Source organism: Euphorbia lathyris, chromosome 9 (genome assembly GCF_963576675.1).
Source record: "Euphorbia lathyris chromosome 9, ddEupLath1.1, whole genome shotgun sequence".
In the NCBI taxonomy this organism is placed as follows: Eukaryota; Viridiplantae; Streptophyta; class Magnoliopsida; order Malpighiales; family Euphorbiaceae; genus Euphorbia; species Euphorbia lathyris.
In genome coordinates this window covers 20,304,017-20,321,439 of record NC_088918.1, presented here as the reverse complement: position 1 = coordinate 20,321,439, position 17,423 = coordinate 20,304,017, and positions in this window count along the sequence as shown.

Genomic DNA, 17,423 nt, shown 5'->3' with positions numbered 1-17,423 from the left:
TTTTTGGAACACAAAATATAAACTTTAGAACATACGTTATGTTTTTTAGAACATACGGTATGTTATTTAGAATATGTGTTATAAATTATATTATAGAACAAATGCAAAAATGGTACATATATTTATTACTTTTTTAAAACATTATATTTAATTTTTAGAACATAAATTATAAAGTTTAAAACATATGTAACAATATTTAAAACATCGTTTTTAACATTTTAAAATATAAATTATAAAAATATAGAGGAATTACATAAATAAGAAATCAGAGTATGTTCTTGGATTTTTTTCTATTAATAATTCATTATTATGCACATTTCTTTTTTTTTTCTATTAATAATTTATTATTATAAATATTTAATCGATATTAATAAGTGCATGCATCAAATATTAAACAATAGAAGTTAAAAGGCACTAGTATATTAAACAGCGCGTGACATTATACACAAGGAAAGCAATTGGGTCAGTGGTAAGCAATGTAAAGTGTAGTTGAGGAGTGTCAGGTTCCAATCCCCTATGTTGCAGCGTTTTTTTAAATTTCCCTACTGAAAACTATGTAGTTTTGAGTGTTCTCACCATAAGGAAGTGTCATCACCTAAAAAATGGTTCTCACAAGAGCCCTATATATATATATATACATTAAAACATTAATTTTATTATTTTATCATTAAAAAATACAGAAAAAATAATTTATTTAATAAACTTAATCATTTATAGATATTTTCATCTGCATTAAAAATTAATTTAATTAGTTTATCATTAAAAAATAGAAAAAAAAATTAATTTAGTAAACTTAATCATATATATATCAGACTTTTCAAACTTCAATTGCTCGGAACAAAAAAAAATCACATTTATTGCTCACGCAATTACGGTAAGTAAATCAGATTTTTTTTTCATTTTTGTTACTCTCCTGATTTCACCTTCTAAATAAATGTTTCCTTCCACCTAAAATACTCACGTAATTACAGTAAGTAAATACGTTTTTTTTTTCTTTTTCCATTTTCGTTACTCTGATTTCACCTTCGAAATAATCTCTTTCACCTAACCATTTTAGTGCTATAAATACAAAAACACACCACACAAATAAAAGCAGAAACACAAGTTTTAATTTCAAAAAAACAGGCAGACATAGATATGGTTTCTTTCCCAACGTTTCTTCTTGTGATACTCTCAAGCCTGCTGGTTTCAGGTTAGTTTTCATACTTATTATTTAAAACTTTATTTCATTTCAATTCATTTTATATAATCTAAATCTATATGCATGCATAAACGCAGGTTCTAGTAGAAAAGTGAAATATCGATATAATATGTGGACTGGAAGTTTCAACTGCTCCTATCATCCCAACATATCTTCTTATACCGCTAGTGTTTCTAACATTTCTGCTTCTAAAGGCTGTCTGCCGTCATCAAAAACAGAAAAAGTCATTTAAATTTGTACTTTTTTATGTAACCCACTATCATCATTTAGTGTTTTTTTTATTGATTTCTATACTGAAAACGATGTAGTTTTAGTGTTCTCACCATAAAGAAGTGTTCTCACCTAAGGGAGTGTTCTCACTTGATCCCTCCCATATATATATATACATTAAAACATTAATTTTATTATTTTATCATTAAAAAATACAGAAAAAATAATTATTTCAATAAACTTAATCATGTATATATATATTTTCACCTGCATTAAAAATTAATTTAATTAGTTTATCATTAAAAAATAGAAAAAAATAATAATTTAGTAAACTTAATTATATATATATCAGACTTTTCAAACTTCAATTGCTCGGAACAAAAAAAATAAAAATCACATTTATTGCTCACGCAATTACGGTAAGTAAATTAGATTTTTTTTTTCATTTTTATTACCCTCCTGATTTCACCTTCTAAATAAATATTTTCTTCCACCTAAAATACTCACATAATTACAGTAAGTAAATACGTTTTTTTTTTTCTTTTTCCATTTTTGTTACTCTGATTTCACCTTCTAAATAATCTCTTTCACCTAACCATTTTAGTGCTATAAATACAAAAATACACAACACAAATAAAAGTAGAAACACAAGTTCTAATTTCAAAAAAACAGGCAGACATAGGTATGGTTTCTTTCCCAACGTTTATTCTTGTGATACTCTCAAGCCTATTGGTTTCAGGTTAGTTTTCATACTTATTATTTAAAACTTTATTTCATTTCAATTCATTTTATATAATCTAAATCTATATGCATGCATAAACGCAGGTTCTAGTAGAAAAGTGGAAGATCGATATAATATGTGGACTGGAAGTTTCAACTGCTCCTATCATCCCAACATATCTCCTTATACTGCTAGTGTTTCTAACATTTCTGCTTCTAAAGGCTGTCTGCCGTAATCAAAAACAGAAAAATTCATTTAAATTTGTACTTTTTTATGTAACCCACTATCATCATTTAATGTTTTTTTTATTGATTTCTATACTCAAAACGATGTAGTTTTGAGTGTTCTCACCATAAAAAAGTGTCCTCACCTAAGGGAGTATTCTCACTTGATCCCTCCCCTATATATATATATATATATATATATATATATATATATATATAAATATATATATATATATATATATATATATATATATACATACATATTAAAACATTAATTTTATTATTTTATCATTAAAAAATACAGAAAAAATAATTATTTCAATAAACTTAATCATGTATATATATTTTCACCTGCATTAAAAATTAATTTAAATAGTTTATCATTAAAAAATAGAAAAACAATTAATTTAGTAAACTTAATTATATATATATCAGACTTTTCAAACTTCAATTGCTCGGAACAAAAAAAATAAAAATCACATTTATTGATCACGCAATTACGGTAAGTAAATCAGATTTTTTTTTCCATTTTTGTTACCCTCCTGATTTCACCTTCTAAATAAATGTTTTCTTCCACCTAAAATACTCGCATAATTAGAGTACGTAAATACGTTTTTTTTTTTCCTTTTCCATTTTTGTTACTTTGATTTCACCTTCTAAATAATCTCTTTCAGCTAACCATTTTAGTGCTATAAATCCAAAAACACACAACACAAATAAAAGCAGAAACACAAGTTCTAATTTCAAAAAAAACAGGCATACATAGGTATGGTTTCTTTCCCAACGTTTCTTCTTGTGATACTCTCAAACCTACTAGTTTCAGGTTAGTTTTCATGATTATTATTTAAAACTTTATTTCATTTCAATTCATTTTATATAATCTAAATCTATATACATGCATAAACGCAGGTTCTAATAGAAAAGTGAAAGATCGATATAATATGTGGACTGGAAGTTTCAACTGCTCCTATCATCCCAACATATCTTCTTATACCGCTAGTGTTTCTAACATTTCTGCTTCTAAAGGCTGTCTGCCGTCATCAAAAACAGAAAAACTTATTTAAATTTGTACTTTTTTTATGTAACCCACTATCATAATTTAGTGTTTTTTATTGATTTCTATACTCAAAATGATGTAGTTTTGAGTATTTTCACCATAAAGAAGTGTCCTCGCCTAAGGGACTGTTCTCACTTGATCCCTCCTCTCTCTCTCTATATATATATATATACCTGCATTAAAACATTAATTTTATTATTTTATCATTAAGAAATACAGAAAAAATAATTATTTTAATAAACTTAATCATGTATATATATATTTTAACATGCATTAAAAATTAATTTAATTAGTTTATCATTAAAAAATAGAAAAAAATTAATTTAGTAAACTTAATTATATATATATCAGACTTTTCAAACTTCAATTGCTCGGAACAAAAAAAAATAAAAATCACATTTATTGCTCACGCAATTAAGGTAAGTAAATCAGATTTTTTTTTTCCATTTTTGTTACCCTCCTGATTTCACCTTCTAAATAAATGTTTTCTTCCACCTAAAATACTCACATAATTACAGTAAGTAAATACGTTTTTTTTTTGTTTTTCCATTTTTATTACTCTGATTTCACCTTCTAAATAATCTCTTTCACCTAACCATTTTAGTGCTATAAATACAAAAATACACAACACAAATAAAAGTAGAAACACAAGTTCTAATTTCAAAAAAACTGGCAGACATAGGTATGGTTTCTTTCCCAACGTTTCTTCTTGTGATACTCTCAAGCCTACTGGTTTCAGGTTAGTTTTCATACTTATTATTTAAAACTTTATTTCATTTCAATTCATTTTATATAATCTAAATCTATATGCATGCATAAACGCGGGTTCTAGTAGAAAAGTGAAAGATCGATATAGTATGTGGACTGGAAGTTTCAACTGCTCCTATCATCCTAACATATCTCCTTATACCGCTAGTGTTTCTCACATTTCTGCTTCCAAAGGTGTCTGCCGTCATAAAAAACAGAAAAAATCATTTAAATTTGTACTTTTTTATGTAACCCACTATCATCATTTAATGTTTTTTTATTGATTTCTATACTCAAAACGATGTAGTTTTGAGTGTTCTCACCATAAAGAAGTGTCCTCACCTAAGGGAGTGTTCTCACTTGATCCCTCCCATATATATATATATATATATATATATATATATATATATATATATATATATATATATGCATTAAAACATTAATTTTATTATTTTATCATTAAAAAATACAGAAAAAATAATTATTTCAATAAACTTAATCGTGTATATATATTTTCACCTGCATTAAAAATTAATTTAATTAGTTTATCATTAAAAAATAGAAAAAAAAATTAATTTAGTAAACTTAATTATATATATATTAGACTTTTCAAACTTCAATTGCTCGGAACAAAAAAAAATAAAAATCACATTTATTGCTCACGCAATTACGGTAAGTAAATCAGATTTTTTTTTCCATTTTTGTTACCCTCCTGATTTCACCTTCTAAATAAATGTTTTCTTCCACCTAAAATACTCAAATAATTACAGTAAGTAAATACGTTTTTTTTTGTTTTTCCATTTTTGTTACTCTGATTTCACATTCTAAATAATCTCTTTCACCTTACCATTTTAGTGCTATAAATACAAAAATGCACAACACAAATAAAAGTAGAAACACAAGTTCTAATTTCAAAAAAACAGGCAGACATAGGTATGGTTTCTTTCCCAACGTTTATTCTTGTGATACTCTCAAGCCTATTGGTTTCAGGTTAGTTTTCATACTTATTATTTAAAACTTTATTTCATTTCAATTCATTTTATATAATCTAAATCTATATGCATGCATAAACGCGGGTTCTAGTAGAAAAGTGGAAGATCGATATAATATGTGGACTGGAAGTTTCAACTGCTCCTATCATCCCAACATATCTCCTTATACTGCTAGTGTTTCTAACATTTCTGCTTCTAAAGGCTGTCTGCCGTAATCAAAAACAGAAAAATTCATTTAAATTTGTACTTTTTTATGTAACCCACTATCATCATTTAATGTTTTTTTTATTGATTTCTATACTCAAAACGATGTAGTTTTGAGTGTTCTCACCATAAAAAAGTGTCCTCACCTAAGGGAGTATTCTCACTTGATCCCTCCCCTATATATATATATATATATATATATATATATATATATATATATATATAAATATATATATATATATATATATATATATATATATATACATACATATTAAAACATTAATTTTATTATTTTATCATTAAAAAATACAGAAAAAATAATTATTTCAATAAACTTAATCATGTATATATATTTTCACCTGCATTAAAAATTAATTTAAATAGTTTATCATTAAAAAATAGAAAAACAATTAATTTAGTAAACTTAATTATATATATATCAGACTTTTCAAACTTCAATTGCTCGGAACAAAAAAAATAAAAATCACATTTATTGATCACGCAATTACGGTAAGTAAATCAGATTTTTTTTTCCATTTTTGTTACCCTCCTGATTTCACCTTCTAAATAAATGTTTTCTTCCACCTAAAATACTCGCATAATTAGAGTACGTAAATACGTTTTTTTTTTTCCTTTTCCATTTTTGTTACTTTGATTTCACCTTCTAAATAATCTCTTTCAGCTAACCATTTTAGTGCTATAAATCCAAAAACACACAACACAAATAAAAGCAGAAACACAAGTTCTAATTTCAAAAAAAACAGGCATACATAGGTATGGTTTCTTTCCCAACGTTTCTTCTTGTGATACTCTCAAACCTACTAGTTTCAGGTTAGTTTTCATGATTATTATTTAAAACATTATTTCATTTCAATTCATTTTATATAATCTAAATCTATATACATGCATAAACGCAGGTTCTAATAGAAAAGTGAAAGATCGATATAATATGTGGACTGGAAGTTTCAACTGCTCCTATCATCCCAACATATCTTCTTATACCGCTAGTGTTTCTAACATTTCTGCTTCTAAAGGCTGTCTGCCGTCATCAAAAACAGAAAAACTTATTTAAATTTGTACTTTTTTTATGTAACCCACTATCATAATTTAGTGTTTTTTATTGATTTCTATACTCAAAATGATGTAGTTTTGAGTATTTTCACCATAAAGAAGTGTCCTCGCCTAAGGGACTGTTCTCACTTGATCCCTCCTCTCTCTCTCTATATATATATATATACCTGCATTAAAACATTAATTTTATTATTTTATCATTAAGAAATACAGAAAAAATAATTATTTTAATAAACTTAATCATGTATATATATATTTTAACATGCATTAAAAATTAATTTAATTAGTTTATCATTAAAAAATAGAAAAAAATTAATTTAGTAAACTTAATTATATATATATCAGACTTTTCAAACTTCAATTGCTCGGAACAAAAAAAAAATAAAAATCACATTTATTGCTCACGCAATTAAGGTAAGTAAATCAGATTTTTTTTTTCCATTTTTGTTACCCTCCTGATTTCACCTTCTAAATAAATGTTTTCTTCCACCTAAAATACTCACATAATTACAGTAAGTAAATACGTTTTTTTTTTGTTTTTCCATTTTTATTACTCTGATTTCACCTTCTAAATAATCTCTTTCACCTAACCATTTTAGTGCTATAAATACAAAAATACACAACACAAATAAAAGTAGAAACACAAGTTCTAATTTCAAAAAAACTGGCAGACATAGGTATGGTTTCTTTCCCAACGTTTCTTCTTGTGATACTCTCAAGCCTACTGGTTTCAGGTTAGTTTTCATACTTATTATTTAAAACTTTATTTCATTTCAATTCATTTTATATAATCTAAATCTATATGCATGCATAAACGCGGGTTCTAGTAGAAAAGTGAAAGATCGATATAGTATGTGGACTGGAAGTTTCAACTGCTCCTATCATCCTAACATATCTCCTTATACCGCTAGTGTTTCTCACATTTCTGCTTCCAAAGGTGTCTGCCGTCATAAAAAACAGAAAAAATCATTTAAATTTGTACTTTTTTATGTAACCCACTATCATCATTTAATGTTTTTTTATTGATTTCTATACTCAAAACGATGTAGTTTTGAGTGTTCTCACCATAAAGAAGTGTCCTCACCTAAGGGAGTGTTCTCACTTGATCCCTCCCATATATATATATATATATATATATATATATATATATATATATATATATGCATTAAAACATTAATTTTATTATTTTATCATTAAAAAATACAGAAAAAATAATTATTTCAATAAACTTAATCGTGTATATATATTTTCACCTGCATTAAAAATTAATTTAATTAGTTTATCATTAAAAAATAGAAAAAAAAATTAATTTAGTAAACTTAATTATATATATATTAGACTTTTCAAACTTCAATTGCTCGGAACAAAAAAAAATAAAAATCACATTTATTGCTCACGCAATTACGGTAAGTAAATCAGATTTTTTTTTCCATTTTTGTTACCCTCCTGATTTCACCTTCTAAATAAATGTTTTCTTCCACCTAAAATACTCAAATAATTACAGTAAGTAAATACGTTTTTTTTTGTTTTTCCATTTTTGTTACTCTGATTTCACATTCTAAATAATCTCTTTCACCTTACCATTTTAGTGCTATAAATACAAAAATACACAACACAAATAAAAGTAGAAACACAAGTTCTAATTTCAAAAAAACTGGCAGACATAGGTATGGTTTCTTTCCCAACGTTTCTTCTTGTGATACTCTCAAGCCTACTGGTTTCAGGTTAGTTTTCATACTTATTATTTAAAACTTCGTTTTATTTCAATTCATTTTATATAATCTAAATCTATATGCATGCATAAACGCGGGTTCTAGTAGAAAAGTGAAAGATCGATATAGTATGTGGACTGGAAGTTTCAACTGCTCCTATCATCCTAACATATCTCCTTATACCGCTAGTGTTTCTAACATTTCTGCTTCCAAAGGTGTCTGCCGTCATCAAAAACAGAAAAAGTCATTTAAATTTGTACTTTTTTATGTAACCCACTATCATCATTTAGTGTTTTTTATTTATTTCTATACTCAAAACGATGTAGTTTTGAGTGTTCTCACCATAAACAAGTGTCCTCGCCTAAGGGATTGTTCTCACTTGATCCCTCCCCTATATATATATATATATATATATATATACATACATACTAAAACATTAATTTTATTATTTTATTATTAAAAAATACAGAAAAAATAATTATTTCAATAAACTTAATCATGTATATATTTTCACCTGCATTAAAAATTAATTTAATTAGTTTATCATTAAAAAATAGAAAAAAAATTAATTTAGTAAACTTAATTATATATATATCAGACTTTTCAAACTTCAATTGCTCGGAAAAAAAAATAAAAATCACATTTATTGCTCACGCAATTACGGTAAGTAAATCAGATTTTTTATTCCATTTTTTTTACCCTCCTGATTTCACCTTCTAAATAAATGTTTTCTTCCACCTAAAATACTCACATAATTAGAGTAAGTAAATACTTTTTTTTTCTTTTTCCATTTTTGTTACTCTGATTTCACCTTCTAAATAATCTCTTTCACCTAACCATTTTAGTGCTATAAATACAAAAATACACAACACAAATAAAAGTAGAAACACAAGTTCTAATTTCAAAAAAACTGGCAGACATAGGTATGGTTTCTTTCCCAACGTTTCTTCTTGTGATACTCTCAAGCCTACTGGTTTCAGGTTAGTTTTCATACTTATTATTTAAAACTTTATTTCATTTCAATTCATTTTATATAATCTAAATCTATATGCATGCATAAACGCGGGTTCTAGTAGAAAAGTGAAAGATCGATATAGTATGTGGACTGGAAGTTTCAACTGCTCCTATCATCCTAACATATCTCCTTATACCGCTAGTGTTTCTAACATTTCTGCTTCCAAAGGTGTCTGCCGTCATCAAAAACAGAAAAAGTCATTTAAATTTGTACTTTTTTATGTAACCCACTATCATCATTTAGTGTTTTTTTATTGATTTCTATACTCAAAACGATGTAGTTTTGAGTGTTCTCACCATAAACAAGTGTCCTCGCCTAAGGGATTGTTCTCACTTGATCCCTCCCCTATATATATATATATATATATACATACATACTAAAACATTAATTTTATTATTTTATTATTAAAAAATACAGAAAAAATAATTATTTCAATAAACTTAATCATGTATATATTTTCACCTGCATTAAAAATTAATTTAATTAGTTTATCATTAAAAAATAGAAAAAAAATTAATTTAGTAAACTTAATTATATATATATCAGACTTTTCAAACTTCAATTGCTCGGAAAAAAAAAAAATCACATTTATTGCTCACGCAATTACGGTAAGTAAATCAGATTTTTTTTCCCATTTTTTTTACCCTCCTGATTTCACCTTCTAAATAAATGTTTTCTTCCACCTAAAATACTCACATAATTAGAGTAAGTAAATACTTTTTTTTTTCTTTTTCCATTTTTGTTACTCTGATTTCACCTTCTAAATAATCTCTTTCACCTAACCATTTTAGTGCTATAAATACAAAAATACACAACACAAATAAAAGCAGAAACACAAGTTCTAATTTCAAAAAAACAGGCATACATAGGTATGGTTTCTTTCCCAACGTTTCTTCTTGTGATACTCTCAAACCAACTAGTTTCAGGTTAGTTTTCATACTTATTATTTAAAACTTTATTTCATTTCAATTCATTCTATATAATCTAAATCTATATGCATGCATAAACGCAGGTTCTAGTAGAAAATTGAAAGATCGATATAATATTTGGACTGGAAGTTTCAATTGCTCCTATCATCCCAACATATCTCATTATACCGCTAGTGTTTCTAACATTTCTGCTTCTAAAGGCTGTCTGCCGTCATCAAAAACAGAAAAAGTCATTTAAATTTGTACTTTTTTTTATGTAACCCACTATCATCATTTAATGTTTTTTTTTTATTTCTATACTTAAAACGGTGTAGTTTTGAGTATTTTCACCATAAAGAAGTGTCCTCGCCTAAAGGACTGTTCTCACTTGATCCCTCCCCTATATATATATATATATATATATATATATATATACCTGCATTAAAACATTAATTTTATTATTTTATCATTAAGAAATACAGAAAAAATAATTATTTCAATAAACTTAATCATGTATATATATATTTTAACAGGCATTAAAAATTAATTTAATTAGTTTATCATTAAAAAATAGAAAAAAAATTAATTTAGTAAACTTAATTATATATATATCAGACTTTTCAAACTTCAATTGCTCGGAACAAAAAAAAATAAAAATCACATTTATTGCTCACGCAATTACGGTAAGTAAATCAGATTTTTTTTTTCCATTTTTGGTACCCTCCTGATTTCACCTTCTAAATAAATGTTTTCTTCCACCTAAAATACTCAAATAATTACAGTAAGTAAATACGTTTTTTTTTTGTTTTTCCATTTTTGTTACTCTGATTTCACCTTCTAAATAATCTCTTTCACCTTACCATTTTAGTGCTATAAATACAAAAATACACAACACAAATAAAAGTAGAAACATGAGTTCTAATTTCAAAAAAACAGACAGACATAGGTATGGTTTCTTTCCCAACGTTTCTTCTTTTGATACTCTCAAGCCTACTGGTTCCAGGTTAGTTTTCATACTTATTATTTAAAACTTCGTTTTATTTCAATTCATTTTATATAATCTAAATCTATATGCATGCATAAACGCAGGTTCTAGAAGAAAAGTGAAAGATCGATATAGTATGTGGACTGGAAGTTTCAACTGCTCCTATCATCCCAACATATCTCTTTATACCGCTAGTTTTTCTAACATTTCTGCTTCTAAAGGCTGTCTACCGTCATCAAAAACAGAAAAAGTCATTTAAATTTGTACTTTTTTATGTAACCCACTATCATCATTTAGTGTTTTTTATTTATTTCTATACTCAAAACGATGTAGTTTTGAGTGTTCTCACCATAAACAAGTGTCCTCGCCTAAGGGATTGTTCTCACTTGATCATTAAGAAATACAGAAAAAATAATTATTTTAATAAACTTAATCATGTATATATATATTTTAACATGCATTAAAAATTAATTTAATTAGTTTATCATTAAAAAATAGAAAAAAATTAATTTAGTAAACTTAATTATATATATATCAGACTTTTCAAACTTCAATTGCTCGGAACAAAAAAAAAATAAAAATCACATTTATTGCTCACGCAATTAAGGTAAGTAAATCAGATTTTTTTTTCCATTTTTGTTACCCTCCTGATTTCACCTTCTAAATAAATGTTTTCTTCCACCTAAAATACTCACATAATTACAGTAAGTAAATACGTTTTTTTTTTGTTTTTCCATTTTTATTACTCTGATTTCACCTTCTAAATAATCTCTTTCACCTAACCATTTTAGTGCTATAAATACAAAAATACACAACACAAATAAAAGTAGAAACACAAGTTCTAATTTCAAAAAAACTGGCAGACATAGGTATGGTTTCTTTCCCAACGTTTCTTCTTGTGATACTCTCAAGCCTACTGGTTTCAGGTTAGTTTTCATACTTATTATTTAAAACTTTATTTCATTTCAATTCATTTTATATAATCTAAATCTATATGCATGCATAAACGCGGGTTCTAGTAGAAAAGTGAAAGATCGATATAGTATGTGGACTGGAAGTTTCAACTGCTCCTATCATCCTAACATATCTCCTTATACTGCTAGTGTTTCTAACATTTCTGCTTCCAAAGGTGTCTGCCGTCATCAAAAACAGAAAAAGTCATTTAAATTTGTACTTTTTTATGTAACCCACTATCATCATTTAGTGTTTTTTATTTATTTCTATACTCAAAACGATGTAGTTTTGAGTGTTCTCACCATAAACAAGTGTCCTCGCCTAAGGGATTGTTCTCACTTGATCCCTCCCCTATATATATATATATATATATATATACATACATACTAAAACATTAATTTTATTATTTTATTATTAAAAAATACAGAAAAAATAATTATTTCAATAAACTTAATCATGTATATATTTTCACCTGCATTAAAAATTAATTTAATTAGTTTATCATTAAAAAATAGAAAAAAAATTAATTTAGTAAACTTAATTATATATATATCAGACTTTTCAAACTTCAATTGCTCGGAAAAAAAAAAAATCACATTTATTGCTCACGCAATTACGGTAAGTAAATCAGATTTTTTTTCCCATTTTTTTTACCCTCCTGATTTCACCTTCTAAATAAATGTTTTCTTCCACCTAAAATACTCACATAATTAGAGTAAGTAAATACTTTTTTTTTCTTTTTCCATTTTTGTTACTCTGATTTCACCTTCTAAATAATCTCTTTCACCTAACCATTTTAGTGCTATAAATACAAAAATACACAACACAAATAAAAGTAGAAACACAAGTTCTAATTTCAAAAAAACAGGCATACATAGGTATGGTTTCTTTCCCAACGTTTCTTCTTGTGATACTCTCAAGCCTACTGGTTTCAGGTTAGTTTTCATACTTATTATTTAAAACTTTATTTCATTTCAATTCATTTTATATAATCTAAATCTATATGCATGCATAAACGCGGGTTCTAGTAGAAAAGTGAAAGATCGATATAGTATGTGGACTGGAAGTTTCAACTGCTCCTATCATCCTAACATATCTCCTTATACCGCTAGTGTTTCTAACATTTCTGCTTCCAAAGGTGTCTGCCGTCATCAAAAACAGAAAAAGTCATTTAAATTTGTACTTTTTTATGTAACCCACTATCATCATTTAGTGTTTTTTATTTATTTCTATACTCAAAACGATGTAGTTTTGAGTGTTCTCACCATAAACAAGTGTCCTCGCCTAAGGGATTGTTCTCACTTGATCATTAAGAAATACAGAAAAAATAATTATTTTAATAAACTTAATCATGTATATATATATTTTAACATGCATTAAAAATTAATTTAATTAGTTTATCATTAAAAAATAGAAAAAAATTAATTTAGTAAACTTAATTATATATATATCAGACTTTTCAAACTTCAATTGCTCGGAACAAAAAAAAAATAAAAATCACATTTATTGCTCACGCAATTAAGGTAAGTAAATCAGATTTTTTTTTTCCATTTTTGTTACCCTCCTGATTTCACCTTCTAAATAAATGTTTTCTTCCACCTAAAATACTCACATAATTACAGTAAGTAAATACGTTTTTTTTTTGTTTTTCCATTTTTATTACTCTGATTTCACCTTCTAAATAATCTCTTTCACCTAACCATTTTAGTGCTATAAATACAAAAATACACAACACAAATAAAAGTAGAAACACAAGTTCTAATTTCAAAAAAACTGGCAGACATAGGTATGGTTTCTTTCCCAACGTTTCTTCTTGTGATACTCTCAAGCCTACTGGTTTCAGGTTAGTTTTCATACTTATTATTTAAAACTTTATTTCATTTCAATTCATTTTATATAATCTAAATCTATATGCATGCATAAACGCGGGTTCTAGTAGAAAAGTGAAAGATCGATATAGTATGTGGACTGGAAGTTTCAACTGCTCCTATCATCCTAACATATCTCCTTATACCGCTAGTGTTTCTAACATTTCTGCTTCCAAAGGTGTCTGCCGTCATCAAAAACAGAAAAAGTCATTTAAATTTGTACTTTTTTATGTAACCCACTATCATCATTTAGTGTTTTTTATTTATTTCTATACTCAAAACGATGTAGTTTTGAGTGTTCTCACCATAAACAAGTGTCCTCGCCTAAGGGATTGTTCTCACTTGATCCCTCCCCTATATATATATATATATATATATATACATACATACTAAAACATTAATTTTATTATTTTATTATTAAAAAATACAGAAAAAATAATTATTTCAATAAACTTAATCATGTATATATTTTCACCTGCATTAAAAATTAATTTAATTAGTTTATCATTAAAAAATAGAAAAAAAATTAATTTAGTAAACTTAATTATATATATATCAGACTTTTCAAACTTCAATTGCTCGGAAAAAAAAAAAAAATCACATTTATTGCTCACGCAATTACGGTAAGTAAATCAGATTTTTTATTCCATTTTTTTTACCCTCCTGATTTCACCTTCTAAATAAATGTTTTCTTCCACCTAAAATACTCACATAATTAGAGTAAGTAAATACTTTTTTTTTCTTTTTCCATTTTTGTTACTCTGATTTCACCTTCTAAATAATCTCTTTCACCTAACCATTTTAGTGCTATAAATACAAAAATACACAACACAAATAAAAGTAGAAACACAAGTTCTAATTTCAAAAAAACTGGCAGACATAGGTATGGTTTCTTTCCCAACGTTTCTTCTTGTGATACTCTCAAGCCTACTGGTTTCAGGTTAGTTTTCATACTTATTATTTAAAACTTTATTTCATTTCAATTCATTTTATATAATCTAAATCTATATGCATGCATAAACGCGGGTTCTAGTAGAAAAGTGAAAGATCGATATAGTATGTGGACTGGAAGTTTCAACTGCTCCTATCATCCTAACATATCTCCTTATACCGCTAGTGTTTCTAACATTTCTGCTTCCAAAGGTGTCTGCCGTCATCAAAAACAGAAAAAGTCATTTAAATTTGTACTTTTTTATGTAACCCACTATCATCATTTAGTGTTTTTTATTGATTTCTATACTCAAAACGATGTAGTTTTGAGTGTTCTCACCATAAACAAGTGTCCTCGCCTAAGGGATTGTTCTCACTTGATCCCTCCCCTATATATATATATATATATATATATATATATATATATATATATATATATATATATATATATATATACATACATACTAAAACATTAATTTTATTATTTTATTATTAAAAAATACAGAAAAAATAATTATTTCAATAAACTTAATCATGTATATATTTTCACCTGCATTAAAAATTAATTTAATTAGTTTATCATTAAAAAATAGAAAAAAAATTAATTTAGTAAACTTAATTATATATATATCAGACTTTTCAAACTTCAATTGCTCGGAAAAAAAAAAAATCACATTTATTGCTCACGCAATTACGGTAAGTAAATCAGATTTTTTTTCCCATTTTTTTTACCCTCCTGATTTCACCTTCTAAATAAATGTTTTCTTCCACCTAAAATACTCACATAATTAGAGTAACTAAATACTTTTTTTTTCTTTTTCCATTTTTGTTACTCTGATTTCACCTTCTAAATAATCTCTTTCACCTAACCATTTTAGTGCTATAAATACAAAAATACACAACACAAATAAAAGCAGAAACACAAGTTCTAATTTCAAAAAAACAGGCATACATAGGTATGGTTTCTTTCCCAACGTTTCTTCTTGTGATACTCTCAAACCAACTAGTTTCAGGTTAGTTTTCATACTTATTATTTAAAACTTTATTTCATTTCAATTCATTCTATATAATCTAAATCTATATGCATGCATAAACGCAGGTTCTAGTAGAAAATTGAAAGATCGATATAATATTTGGACTGGAAGTTTCAATTGCTCCTATCATCCCAACATATCTCATTATACCGCTAGTGTTTCTAACATTTCTGCTTCTAAAGGCTGTCTGCCGTCATCAAAAACAGAAAAAATCATTTAAATTTGTACTTTTTTTTATGTAACCCACTATCATCATTTAATGTTTTTTTTTTATTTCTATACTTAAAACGGTGTAGTTTTGAGTATTTTCACCATAAAGAAGTGTCCTCGCCTAAAGGACTGTTCTCACTTGATCCCTCCCCTATATATATATATATATATATATATACCTGCATTAAAACATTAATTTTATTATTTTATCATTAAGAAATACAGAAAAAATAATTATTTCAATAAACTTAATCATGTATATATATTTTTTAACAGGCATTAAAAATTAATTTAATTAGTTTATCATTAAAAAATAGAAAAAAAATTAATTTAGTAAACTTAATTATATATATATCAGACTTTTCAAACTTCAATTGCTCGGAACAAAAAAAAATAAAAATCACATTTATTGCTCACGCAATTACGGTAAGTAAATCAGATTTTTTTTTTCCATTTTTGTTACCCTCCTGATTTCACATTCTAAATAAATGTTTTCTTCCACCTAAAATACTCACATAATTACAGTAAGTAAATACGTTTTTTTTTTCTTTTTCCATTTTTGTTACTCTGATTTCACCTTCTAAATAATCTCTTTAACCTAACCATTTTAGTGCTATAAATACAAAAATGCACAACACAAATAAAAGTAGAAACACGGGTTCTAATTTCAAAAAAACTGGCAGACATAGGTATGGTTTCTTTCCCAACGTTTCTTCTTGTGATACTCTCAAGCCTACTGGTTTCAGGTTAGTTTTCATACTTATTATTTAAAACTTTATTTCATTTCAATTCATTTTATATAATCTAAATCTATATGCATGCATAAACGCGGGTTCTAGTAGAAAAGTGAAAGATCGATATAGTATGTGGACTGGAAGTTTCAACTGCTCCTATCATCCCAACATATCTCCTTATACCACTAATGTTTCTAACATTTCTGCTTCTAAAGGCTGTCTGCCGTCATCAAAAACAGAAAAAGTCATTTAAATTTGTACTTTTTTATGTAACCCACTATCATCATTTAGTGTTTTTTTATTGATTTCTATACTCAAAACGATGTAGTTTTGAGTTTTCTCACCATAAAGAAGTGTCCTCACCTAAGGGAGTGTTCTCACTTGATCCCTCCCCTATATATATATATATATATATATATATATATATATATATATATATATATATATATATATATATATATATATATATATATATATATATATATATACATGCATTAAAACATTAATTTTATTATTTTATCATTAAAAAATACAGAAAAAATAATTATTTCAATAAACTTAATCATGTATATATATTTTCACCTGCATTAAAAATTAATTTAATTAGTTTATCATTAAAAAATAGAAGAAAAATTAATTTAGTAAA